The sequence below is a fragment of the Pteropus medius genome, unplaced genomic scaffold (genome assembly GCF_902729225.1).
Source record: "Pteropus medius unplaced genomic scaffold, Ma_sr-lr_union100, whole genome shotgun sequence".
NCBI lineage: Eukaryota > Metazoa > Chordata > Mammalia > Chiroptera > Pteropodidae > Pteropus > Pteropus medius.
Genome location: NW_024348533.1, coordinates 3962881 through 3975671, shown reverse-complemented (window position 1 = coordinate 3975671; position 12791 = coordinate 3962881). Strand labels below are relative to the sequence as shown.

Sequence of the window (12791 nt, the reverse complement as noted above, 5' to 3'; positions counted from 1 at the left end):
GTCCAGCTGGACATGGCAGAACCTAGTTGCCACATTGGGCGCGTAGGGTACCCCAAGGCTCTCTGCATGCTCTCGGAGGGATTTCGACGCAGCCCGCCCTCCCCTTGACCTTGATGCCCTCAAAGCCCTGCGCTCCCGCCCTTTCTGCTGCCTACCCCAGTAGCAAGAAGCGGGCAGGAGGCGGAGTCCTCCGGGGAATCTGGTGCCAACCGTGCTGACCAGGATGTGGTGGGAGAAAGATGGAACCACGGTGTTCCCCAAGGCTGCCTGACACCACTTGACGATTAGCATCGCATTTATACTTTTGATTAAATTTTTTTCATTTAACTTTTGCTGAAATTTAATATTTAATATACCACTAACGTGAAATCATGAGGTTTGGGCGGGAGTTTTCTGAACGAGGAGGACGCAGAAATTCTCTTTTTCTAATATACAACACCCCTTAATATTACCTCCTTGACCACCAAACTTGATTCCTTTTAATCGTATGGTTGATGGGCCCCACATGAACCAGGATTACAACCTCTGAAGCCTGGGGATTACCAATAACAACAGAATACAAGTGGCTGCTGGATTCCTGCAGCCTGGCCCAATGTGGCAGGTTATGCGCATATGTTCTCACCTGGTATCCTAACAGTCACATGAAAGGTGGTATTTTCAATTTATAAACGAGAACACTGAAGTCCAGAGCCTTGGCTCAAGACTTACTTCCCAATCTAGCCAGCCAGCAGAGTTGCTGTAAGAATAAAAAATGTGACAATTTTACATTTCGGAAAAATAATTGACTTCAGAAAATCCGAAGCTTTGGCCGCACAGCACTTCATTCCCCGCAAGGTATCAACTAGAGTTGGGGCACCAACCCCTAGATGAGCAAATGCCCTCTGGTTCAATCCATGGCCCACCTGACCACTTGACTTTCAGGATAGATTCTATAACTGAAATTCACATACATCCATAAAACCATGGTCATGTACTGATCTGGCAGGAAGGCTTGCAGTGAAGTCCCCATCTCCAGCCCAGCCCTCACCTACCTACAGAAATAAAGGCCAGGGATGCGGCTCACAGGAGATGTTGTCCAAGCAATGAAGATAAGTCAGGCGATTAAATTCAAAGTCAAATAGTCTAAGTGCATCCACAGGACACAACGACGGGGGCACCAATTCACTTAATCTCCTGCCCTTGCCAACATGGATTCCTTTAGCACAACTTGGGAAATACTTTCAATGATATGTCAAGTCCAAGGATAACATTTGAACCACACTTCACAGTGTGCAAAATGCTTTCACCAACACTGCTTTATTGGAGCTTTGAAATAATTTTGTGTGTGGTTATCCATAATTTAGACAAGAAAATGCTGAAATCATACAACTAAAACTGTGGCTGCAAAGCCAGGACTTACAATTCTATGTTGCTTCCAGGGCTCCTGCCTACTGTTGGTGGAGGGGTCTCTGAGCTCCTGAGTTTCTTGGTCTAAATTAGGTCTTGTATCAAATTCAATTATTCTGAGGCACAAATGAAGCAATGGCTTAGAAGTTGCAGACCAGCGAGGGTCAGTCACAGCCCAGAATGCTTTTATACTGCATCCAGGGGTGTTTCTGACAGAGGTTGGGCACTGGGATATTGGAAGCAGCCAGAAGTCCCTTTGACGCAAGGCTCTCCGCTCTTGTTATTGGGTCCCATGTACAGATCCTGAGTTGAGGGCCTCTTTCATGACAATGAGGTTCCCAAATCAACAAGGAGCCCACTTACCCCTGAAAGTCCCTTAAGAGGCCCATAGACTATAGAGTACAGTCTTCTGGCTTTGAGGATCCAGGCTGTCTGGCAATATATGTGTAAGAATGTAACAATCGCCAAGTCTATAATAAAGAGGACAGATACAAAATGCATTTTCAAAGTTTTTTTAAATTGCATGAATTAAATTTTCTCTTTTTTTTTTTTTTTTTTTTTTTTGGTTAAGCCTGCAAGATGGCAGTTACACGAGTTAACTGCAAATATGCTGTGACTGCATTGGCCGACTCACACCCAGGCCACTTTCCATCCACAGCTTTCTGGGCTCTAGCTCCCCCACTTCAGGGCTGACTCTGGCTCTAGCTGGAGGAAACTTTCTAAAACACAAGTCGGATCTTGTCACACTCTGTGTGAAAACCCTGGCTGGCTTCCCAGTGCTCTGAGAATGAAATCTTAACCCTGAAGATGGGTGAGAAAAACAGTTGGGGTCACAGAAATCCATAACCCCTCCCCACCAGCCCCCCTTGCTATGTGGTCTGCGAGTGGAAAACCCACTTCTGGTCCTGGGCAGTGGAGGCTGGGGCCTCCCCCAGACCTCTCTCCCCCTAGAGACCATATGTTCTGATGACAGTTATATTATGAAGAAGAGCCATTCAACCCACGTCAGACTTGCCATGAATGAGAAATGATACTGTACCATGTCAAGCCACCGAGGTTGGGGGTTTATCTCGAACTGTGACCTAGCCAAGGCTGATCATTCCACACAACTCATGAGGCCCAGTGTGAGCTCCTCGCCGCACCTCACGCCCCATCCCCACTCCGGATGTGCTCAATTTCTTTTGTTTCCTGGAACTCGCCTGCACTCCTCTGCCTCTGGAGGTGCCTTTGTACCTGCTATTCCCTCTACCTGGAATATTCTCCCCCAAGTTTCACCTGCCTGCTCTACATATCTGTTGTGGGTTGAATTGTGTCCCCTCCTAAATATCATGTTCAAGTCCTACCCATTGGTACTTGTGCATATGACCTTATTTGGAAATAGGGTCTTTGCAGATGTAATCAAGTTAAGATGAGGTCAAACTGGAGTAGGGTGGGCCCATAGCACCAAGGAACACCAAGAATTGCCGGCCACACCAGAAGCTAGGAGAGAGGCATGGAACAGATTCTCCCCTAGAGCTGCAGAGAGAATGGCCCTGCCAACACCTTGATTTTGGACTTTTGGCCTCCAGAACTGTGAGACAATAAATTTCTGTTATTGTATACCACCCAATCTGAGGTGCTTTGTCACAGCAGCCCTAACTAACACATCTATCCGATTCTGCTTCCTCCAAGAAGTGCTCTGTAATGCCCCAAGGAAGGGTCCCTCTTAGAGCACAGACCACACAACATTGACACTGACCATGAGCTCAATGACTTCCTGCACCTGGTCTGTCCCCTTCAGCTGGACACCTCTAGTGGGCACCCTAATACCTGCAGAATGAATAAAAGATTTCTTAACTTAAGGTTATGAACTGGTTCTTTGTGGGCCTCATTTGACTCAGAATCTGACTCCGAATCTGCTTACTTGCCCTGTACAGTGTTTTGAACATCTTAAGGAATGATTTACCAACATTTTCAAAGTTTGATATTTCTACAAAATGTTCTATTTCCAGTTACTTTTGGAAAAGCGTTAGATGAAATCATACTGGGCCACAGTCGTAAGTGTCCACAGGAGCTGAACCCCACTGCCTGCCAGCAGGTAAGGTGGGTGCTGTCATCTTGTTCCTGGGCCCCTACACCCAGTTTCATTGATGGAAGGCAGCTGCGATGTCAGTCCCTAACTGGGCCTCTATGAAGCTCAGCTTCATCTTTCAAACAGGGTTGATAACATTTGCCTCCTAGCACCACTGCAGAGATCAGAGAACGTGTGCTGTGCCAAGTGTTAAACCTGGAAAGTAGTAGGTGGAAATGAGAGCTGCTATGACAGTAACAACAGAAGCATCTAAAGGAAAACACCTCCCCTGCTGAGCTCCCCTACTATGTCTCAAATCCAACACTCCAAACAGACTTGGGGGTTCTGGAGAACTTCTACCAGCTAGTGGCCTCCCCAGAGTCACATTCTTGTGACAGCCACCCATGCCCAGCTTGAGGCTCAGAGGGAGACTTTGCCCACCAGAAGCCAATCAGAGATGCCCAGGACACTCCTCTGGAATCAGACCTCAATGGAACATGTGCTTCCCGTACAGAACTAACCGTCCCAGTCCCCCTGGACCCCATGTCACAATCCCCTTCATAGCTTTTAAAGTTTCACATTTCCAGGCTCCTGGGGCTGTACTCTTACTTTTATAAAGCAGTCCAGGTACTGGGCATTGGGGTAGGGACAAATTGAAGACCCAGTGCTGCAGACCAGGTGAAGGAAAAGCCTATAAAACAAAAACAATGTCTTCCCTCTGAGAGCTGCTTCTCTCTGAAAGGCAGCAGTGTCTCCTGAAAGATCAGCCCTGGAGGGTCTTTTGTTTATGGTTTAGCATGTTTCTGGTTCCCAGACAATCCAGCTATTTACTCACAATCCCCTTGGCTTCAATTGCCACGAACATGCCCATAGCCCTCAGGATAGACACTTTCCTGAACTCTAAACCCTCATGAATAACTATCTCTACTGAACTGTCACCAAGGAACCTCAATCTTAACATGTCCCAAACTGAGCAGATGACGTTCATACCTTTCCCCTGAGCCCAGACCCTCTATCAGCATTCTTGGCCGCAGAGACTGTCTCTACCATCTAGCCACCTGTGTGGGCCAGGAACATAGCTGGGTCATCCTGGACATCTTTCTCTCACTCACCTCCCCCTGTCTGATCCACCATCTAGGCCTGAATGTGCCTTCGTTACTCATCCACTTCCACTCAGGAGTGGACAATGGGAATATCAGTCAGGGTGGGCTATATTATGGTACCAAACACATCTGAACACCATAGAATATTGTTTCTTACAGATGAACAGTCCTGGGTGGGTGTTCAAGCCAGAGAAGCAGCTCTCTTCCACATGGTCACTTAAGGACCAGACCCCTTCCATCTTGTGGCTCTGCCATCCCCTCAGGCCTTGTCATCTGCATGCAACTGTCAGAGGAAATGGGCAGAGAGGGAGTTTTCAAGGTCCAGGCCCGGAAGCAACATACCCCACTTTCACTCACATTTTCACTATTACTCTGTCACGTAGCCTCACCTAACTGCAAGGGACACTGAGAAATGAGCTGAGCTGCTTATATAAGGAAGGCAAGGACCATTCAGGTGTCCAGTCTTCATCACGATAGGTTTTCAACAACCGCATGTTAATGACAAGGAAGGGAGACACCAAAAGCTTTCCTTCAGTCAGCCAGCCTTTCAGGGAACATCACTGAGCACCTGTCCTAGGTAACCTGCTGGCCTCCACCATCAGAGGCCACCCCTGCCCCAGGAGCTGAGCCACCTCACCATATGGTGAGACCAATGCTATATCAGGGAAGCGCAGGAGGACAGGGACATGTGGGAGGCACCAAACCAAGCTAAGGAGGTGGGTGGGAAGGACAAGACTTCCCAGAGGAACAGACTCCCAGGCTGCACCACGAAGATTGAATGAGGGTTCTCCAGGTAGAGATGGAGGAGAAGGAAGTGAGGGCAGAGGAGCCCAAGCCTTGACGAAGCAGACAGTTTGGAGAACTGCAAGTAGCCCCATATGAAAGAAAGGAGTTGAGACTGTGCCATTGGATAAAGTTGGGTGGGGTTTTTACGTACCATGACAGAGTTCCTTTTAACCACAGGAAACAGGAAGTGAGCAAAAGTCCAAGGGAGGGGATAGAAAGGAGGGGCAATAAGAGACATTTAAAAGGGGGTGGGGTAGAACTTTTTGTCTATGTGTGGCTACAACTCCAACTCCATGCATAGGGTGGGATGGGCAGTAAGGCTGGAAAGTTGGATCAGAACCAGCCAGTGGAGGGCCTTGAATGCCGGGCCTGCAAGGAAGACAGTGAGGAAAGACTATCTACCTCTCTCAAGGAGAAAACCATCCCACCACAGGTGACAGCCCCCTCGCTTCCTGCCCCTAGCAGCACAGTCTGCTTTGACCATTTCTTCTAGTACATTAGTCCCTAATGGCTGGCAAAGTGTCGAGATGATCCTTTAAAGATCGAGTCCAAATCCTTCATTAACAAAGAAGGAAACCAAGGTCAGAGAAGGGGAGAGTTTTAGTCCGTTCAAGCTGCTATAACAAAATACTATAAAGACTAGATGGCTTATAAACAAACATTTATTTGTTACAATTCTGGAGCCTGGGAAGTCCAAGATCAAGGCATTGGCAGACTTGGTGTCTGGTGAGAATCTGCTTCCTGGTTCATAGATGGCTGTCTTCTCGCTGTGTCCCCACAGGGTAGAAGGGGCGAGGTAGCTCTCCGGGGTCCGTTTTATAAGGGCATTAATCCTATTCATGAGGGTTCCGGGCTCATCACCTAATCACCTCCCAAAGGCCCCATCTCCTAACACCATTACACTGAGGGTTGGATTTTACCATACAAATTTGGAAGGGGAGGACACACACATTCGGTCTATAGCAGGGAGGAACATGTCCAGCAGTGCCAGGCCTGGGATCTAGGCCTCCCCTGTAGTGTCCTGTTGGTACCTCCAACCCTCTTCCAAGGCACAGGACTTGGAGACAAGAGACAAGAGGCATGCCTGGGTTTTCACCCTCCCACCACAAATACTGAGTATGAAAGAGCACAGATAGGGACGCAGATACCCCGCCTTTCTCCTTCACTGAGAAACAGGAAGCCACAGGCTCCTGGGCATGAACAGCCAGGGTGCATGATTCCAAAAGCTGTCTGTTCCCAGTACAGGGCGGGAGGAGGCAGGTCACCCCAGGCGGGGCCAAGGAGGCTTGTGGCTGAGGAGAGAGGAAAAGTCTCACTCAGTACAGGGGAACAGGACCTTCTCCTGCCATGAAAAGGAAGGATCCTTGAGGTGACTGCCACATCTTCACATTCTCTGTCCGTGTTCTGTCAGTGAACTGGCCAAACCACTTCCCCAAGTCTAGGCTCAGAATGGAGAACGACTGCTCAGTAACCTCTTGCTTCTTGCCACCTGCTTGCCCCACAGCCACTCACAGCTGCCCCCAAAATAGCTCGATCCCACCACTCCCTGAAGACCTACCCCCACCTCGAACCCAGTACTGCTGAAGCTTCCTTGATCTGCATACCCGCTCTCCCTGCCTACCACTTCTCCTTAAGGAGATGCACTGTCCCCACTGTCTCCTTAAGGAGATGCACTGTCCCCACACTCCACTCCTGAATGCCAGGCCGCATGTCCACCCACCTCTTCAACACAAACAGAGTGGTCCTCACACCCCGCAAACACCAGCCTCCCTACCCGAGCAGGGCTGTACAACAGAAATATGATGCAAAGACATGTCTAATTTAACATTTTCTAATAGCCACATTAAAAGATTATTAGACAATTAGTAAAAAGGTAAAAAAAAAAGGTGAAATTAATTTTAATAAAATATTTTATTTAATCCAATCTATCCAAAATATTATAATTTCAACATGTAATCAATAGAAAATTATTTTACTGGGTTTTTGGGACTATCTTTGAAATCCAACGTGGATTTTATACTTATAGTACATCTCAATTCAGACTAGATACTTTCGAAGCTCTCAGTAGCTGCTTGTGGCCAGTGGCCACTGTACTGGCCAGCACAGACCTAGACCAGGAATTGGCAAACTGATAGTATGGATCGGTACCTCAGGCCTGTTACCTGATTGTGTATGACCCTCGAACAAAGAATGGCTTTCATATTTTTAAGTGGTTTTTTAAAAATCAAAGGAATAGTATTTCATGACATAAGTTTTATGAAATTCAAATTTAGTGTCTGCAAATAAAGTTTTTAATTCTGTCAATAAAAATGTATAGAAATGTGTTTTATGTCATCTTATATTAAGTACTTACCTACATAATTCCCTCGATTTTGCCTCTTGGCTTGCACAGCGGAAAATGCTATCTGATCCTGTGCAGAACAAGTTGCCCCCTAAACTCCAATACAGGAGCCCCAGATTTGGCTTTGGAATCAGGAGGCCCAGCTCAAATCCTGGCTGCCCCGTGTACCAACTGTGGGATTTAGAACAAGTCATTTCTCCTCAATTTGAGCCTCAATTTTCTACATTTGAAAATGAGTGTAAAGAGGGTGAAAACCTAGCACAGACCACGAGCTGGTCACTCATTCACTCGTTGACAGTGCCTTGCGCTTCACACCTCCGGCGGCAGCACCTACCCACCAGGCCCCTTCACCTGACTCAGTATCTTCTCCGGTGGCACCCCTTCTGCCAGCATCCTTAGCAATCTCCATCTCCACTGGCCGGAGACCTCCATCGGTGGCTTCTGGATCACTTTGGCAGAGCAAACCTCCATCTGCCTGGAACAGCCTCCTCTCTTCCTCACTAAATCCTGTTTCCTGCAAGATGACACCCTCGCCGCCCCAGCAGCGACTTCGGGTTCACTGCCCTGCAGCATCCACTTCTGACCGCAGCACTTCCGGCACGCCCACCAGGCCATCTGCGCGTGCGCATGGCTCGGGTCCCTCCACATAAGGACCAATTCCTAGGCTGGGGGCCAGCCTTATACTCACGCGGGGCTACCAACAGATACTTCCAAACGGCCTGGCGAGGCATGGGCCAGATTTCCAGGACCATTCCTTCCTTCCCCTTCTACCACCAAGACATAAACCTCATCAATTCCGACGTTCCACACCTTAATCCTCCCTGCTGCCGGATTCAGCAGTGCCTCCACCCAGGCACAGCCCCGCCCACCTTTCCTAGTCCTTCTGCCCCGCGGCGTCTCCCTTTCCAGAATCAGCCCCAGTCATCCTCTCTCCCGGCCCAGGTCAGCCAGGTCACCTGCTGATTTATGTAGGGCGAGTCTAGGCTCTAGCGCCGAGCCTACTCATTTTTCTTTGTCACCTCCTGCCAGTAAATCTTTTCCTCCTGGGGAAGTGTTCCTTCTAAAATCGACCTTCTTTTCTGGCTGCCAGGTTAGTACGCCTAGCAATGAAGAATAATGTACAAGAATTGAAAGAATTGAACTTGTTGCCAAGTACTCTTGTCCCCAATCAATGTTCCTCCACTTTGCCAAAAAAGGTGAGAACTGGCCTCCCACTGGTAAGGCTTTGAGCCCTGACCTGGGGTGGAGAGCTTCCTGCCAGTCACCAGATTCTATTTCTTCATTCTAGCCACTTCGCAGGTTCCGCCCCCCGCCCACACACACATTTTTATTGAGATATAATTGACATACCATAAAATACACCCACTCATAGTGTACAGTTCAGTAGTTTTAGCATAGTCACAGAGTTGTCACTAAATTTAGAACATTTGCATCACCTAAGAAGAAACCCTTACCCGCCAGCAGCCATTCCCATCCTGAACCCTCCCTCCAGCCCCCACAATGACTGATCTACATTCCATTTCTATAGATCTGCCTGTTCTGGACATATTATATAAATGGAATCATGTGGCCTTTTGCGCCCAGCATAATGGGTTCATCCATACAATAGCACGGATCAGTATCTCATTCCTCCTTATTGCCAAATCATTTCCCACTTCTGCTGGTACCTCCTCAGAGGCCAACTAGAACATGTGGAAGCACCCAGGGTTCAGTCTTCTTCTCTTCAACTCTATCCATTCAGTCCCTGGTGATCTCACCCAGTCTCCTGGCACAAAATACCACCTCTATGCAAGAAGCTCACAGATCTCTCTCCCTAGTCTGGCCCTTTCCCATGAGCTCCAGGTGCACAGGTGCTGCAGCCTCCCACACACCTGTGCTCGGAGGACATCTCAGGCATCAGGTTTAACACACCCAGTACAGAAAACCACAGACTGAGCTCAATTGATGCAAGAATGCTTATAAATATAAGCAAACACCATCCAACTGCACATTAATAATAATTTTAAATCATAACCAAACAAGGCTTATTCCAGAAAATCAAGGACGGTTTAATATTAGGAACTCTTAATATAATGCAACATATTAATAGATAAAATAAGAAAAAAAAACAGTCTTATCAATATATACTAACAGGATATTTGATAAATTTCAACATATATATTTTTAGTAAACGCTCTTGACAAAACAGAATAAAATGAACATTTCAAAAAACAACCAGCTCCCTGCCTCTGAGTATCAGGACAAGAAAATTCACTCAGGATCAAGGCCTGGGGGGTTCTTTCCCCATATGCCCTGTGCACCATCTTCATTCTGGACCCTTATCCAGGAGGAGCCCATGGACATGGCCTGCTGACAGAGCTGGAGGTAGGACCATCACCCAGGGACTGACCAGGCCCCCACTGCTCCCACCCTTCTGCTGGCAAGTCTGGCATCTGCAAACCTCAGAGGGAGGGGGCTGTCAGCTAGGCAAAATCCAGAACACTGTCACCATGACAACCAGTCCCAGCCTCCAGACAGGTACAAAGCTGTCTGGCTTAGCCTCATCATGCTGGGTCTGGGGACCCTGCTTCCCCGGAATTTTTTTCAAGACGGCCACTCACAAACTGCCTGGACCAGTCCCAGAATGTGTCCTTGGTCACTGCTAAACTGATCAGGGACATCTAGGCCTTAGCCGCCCCCACAGCGCCCTCTCTAGAGCAGAATTCTCTGAGTGCCATCTTTGACAATGTCATGACCCTGTGTGCCATGTTGCCCCTGCTGCTCTTCACCTGTCTCAACTCCTTTCTGCATCAGAGGACCCCCCAATCTGTTTGGGTCCTGGGAAGCCTTGTGGCTATCCTCCTGGTGTTCCTGATCACTGCTGTCCCACTGAAGGTGCCCCTGGATGCCCTGCCCTTCTTCATCGTCACCAGAATCAAGATCATGCTCATTAATTTGTTCGGTGCCATTCTGCAGGGTGGCCTGATTGGTCTGTCTGGCCTCCTGCCTGCTAACTACACGGTCCCCATCATGAGCATCTAGGGCCTGGCAGGCATCTTTGGCTCAGTTGCCATGATCTATGCCATCACTAGAGGCTCAGAGCTATTAGAAAGTGCCTTTGGCTATTTTATCACAGCCTGTGGGGGCATCAGTCTGACCATCATCTGTTACCTGGGCCGCCCTGGCTGGAATTCTACTGCTACTACCAGCAGCTCAAGCTCAAAGAGCCTGGGGAGTAGAAGACCAAGATGGACCTCATTAGTAAAGATCCTTCCACTACCTGTCATCTCCCAGGAGAGGAGCCAAGAGCAGGCAAAGAGGAGGCTGGATTTTCAGCCCCTAACTCTCAGCCCACCACCAAAAGCCACTCAATCTGAGCCATCCTCAAAAATATCTTAGTCTCAGCTTTCTCTGTCTGCTTCATTTTCACAGTCACCATTGGGGCGTTTCCCGCCATGACTGGTGAGGTCAAATCCAACACTGCAGACGCCAGCACCTGGGAAGACTCCTTCATTCTCATGTCTTGTTTCTTGACTTTCAATGTCTTTGACTTGCTGGACGGGAGCCTCACAGCCGTGTCCATGTGGCCTGGCTGCCAAGCCTGGTGTTGGCCTGGCTGGTGTTCGTGTCTCTGCTGTGGCTCTGCAACATCTAGCCCTGCCAGTGCCGGGCTGCGGTCTTCGAGCACGACTCAGTTCATCATCTTCTTGGCCGCCTTCACTTTCTCCAACGGCTACCTCACCAGTTTCTGCATATGCTTTGGGCCCAAGAAAGTGATGCCGGCTAAGGCAGAGACAGTTGGAACCATGATGGCCTTCTTTCTGTCTCTTGGCCTGGCCCTGGGGGCTGTCTTCTCCTTCCTGTTCCAAGCAATTGTGTGACCAGTGATGAACAGAGGACTGCACCAGCTCCCTGCACCTGACCTTCCCTCTTCAGGGCTGGGCAGGGATGGGCTGGAGGTTTTCTCTTCTAGCTGACTCCTGCTTTCTCATGGCCTGTGCTGGGCCCAGGTGTCCACGCCCCTGAGGAGGGAGCCTCTGGTGGACAGCAGGGACATTGTGGGCCTGAGGATCAGAGTCTAAGGGAAGGGATGCAGTCTCTGCATATGTTTGAAACCTCCCACACTTGGATCTTACTGATCCTTGATTGAGCAGTATAGCAGAGGCCCCTAGGCTCAGAGTGAGTGTGTGAGTGTGTGTGTGCACGCGCGCGCGCGTGTGTGTGTGTCTGTCTGTCTGTCTGTGTGCATATGTTCATCTGCTTGTACCAGGGTGGCCAGGGGCCAGGACTGCCTATTCTAAGATCCAGTCTGATGTTTCCATGCCTCCCTTCTCCCTCTGTGCCTCTTCTCCCAACCTCCCCCGTCCCTCCTCTGCTCCCCTTGCTTTGTTCCTACCCATCATGCACCCCGTACTGTTGCCATTTTACTGCCTTTGTTATAATCAACAGAAACCAGGTGCCTTCGAAGGCTCTCTGACTAAATAAACTTTTTTTCCCTAAAAAAAAAATCGTCTTCCAGAAGCAGTTTCATTAAAGTAAGAAAAAATATAAAGACGCCTTCTTCCATTTATTATTTAACCTTTTCTGGAGGAACCACCAATGCAATTGGACAAGAGAAAAAAATAGAAATATAAAATAGGAAAATAGCAGGTAAAATCATCATTTGCAGATAATATGATTATATACATGGGAAACCCAAAGAGAATTAACCAAAACACTATTCTAAACTATAAGAGAGTCTACGGCCATGCTACCCTGAACAAGCCCGATCTCGTCTGATTTCGGAAGCTAAGTAGGGTTGGGCCTGGTTAGTACTTGAATGCGAGACCACCTAGGAAGACCAAGTGCTATAGGCATAAAAAATAAAAAATAAAAAATAAACTATAAGAGAATTCAGTAAGGTGGCTTTCATATATACCAACAATAATCAGAAGATATAAAAGAAGAAAGAACCTAAAACACCTAGGAATATACTCAACAGGAAATATTCAAGATAAAGAGGAAGAAAATATGAAATACTTAGGCACACAAAAGATCTGAGCAAATGGAAAGGCCTATTGCGTTCCTGACGAGAAAGATTCACCATCATGATGTTAAACTTCCCTAGACATTTAATAAATTAATTTGTTAGTGCTATCTGAATACA

At 48.0% G+C, this 12791-nt stretch overlaps 1 long non-coding RNA gene and 2 pseudogenes across 2 annotated transcripts; 2 read left to right on the top strand and 1 right to left on the bottom strand.

Moving 5' to 3' along the window:
- Nucleotides 1-5971: 5971 nt before the first annotated feature.
- On the bottom strand, nucleotides 5972-8468 carry LOC120616586 (uncharacterized). 2 transcript variants are annotated; one of them, XR_005656624.1, is made up of 2 exons: nucleotides 8018-8468; nucleotides 5972-6763 (listed from the first exon to the last, which is right to left on the bottom strand). It is a non-coding gene; the product is annotated as an uncharacterized LOC120616586 (long non-coding RNA). The 2 variants fall into 2 exon arrangements; XR_005656625.1 differs by having other exon boundaries at nucleotides 5972-6617.
- Nucleotides 8469-8837: 369 nt separating this feature from the next.
- Nucleotides 8838-11526, top strand: LOC120616663 (equilibrative nucleoside transporter 1-like; annotated as a pseudogene).
- An 856-nt stretch (nucleotides 11527-12382) lies between these two features.
- Nucleotides 12383-12501, top strand: LOC120616742 (uncharacterized; annotated as a pseudogene).
- Nucleotides 12502-12791: the final 290 nt, after the last annotated feature.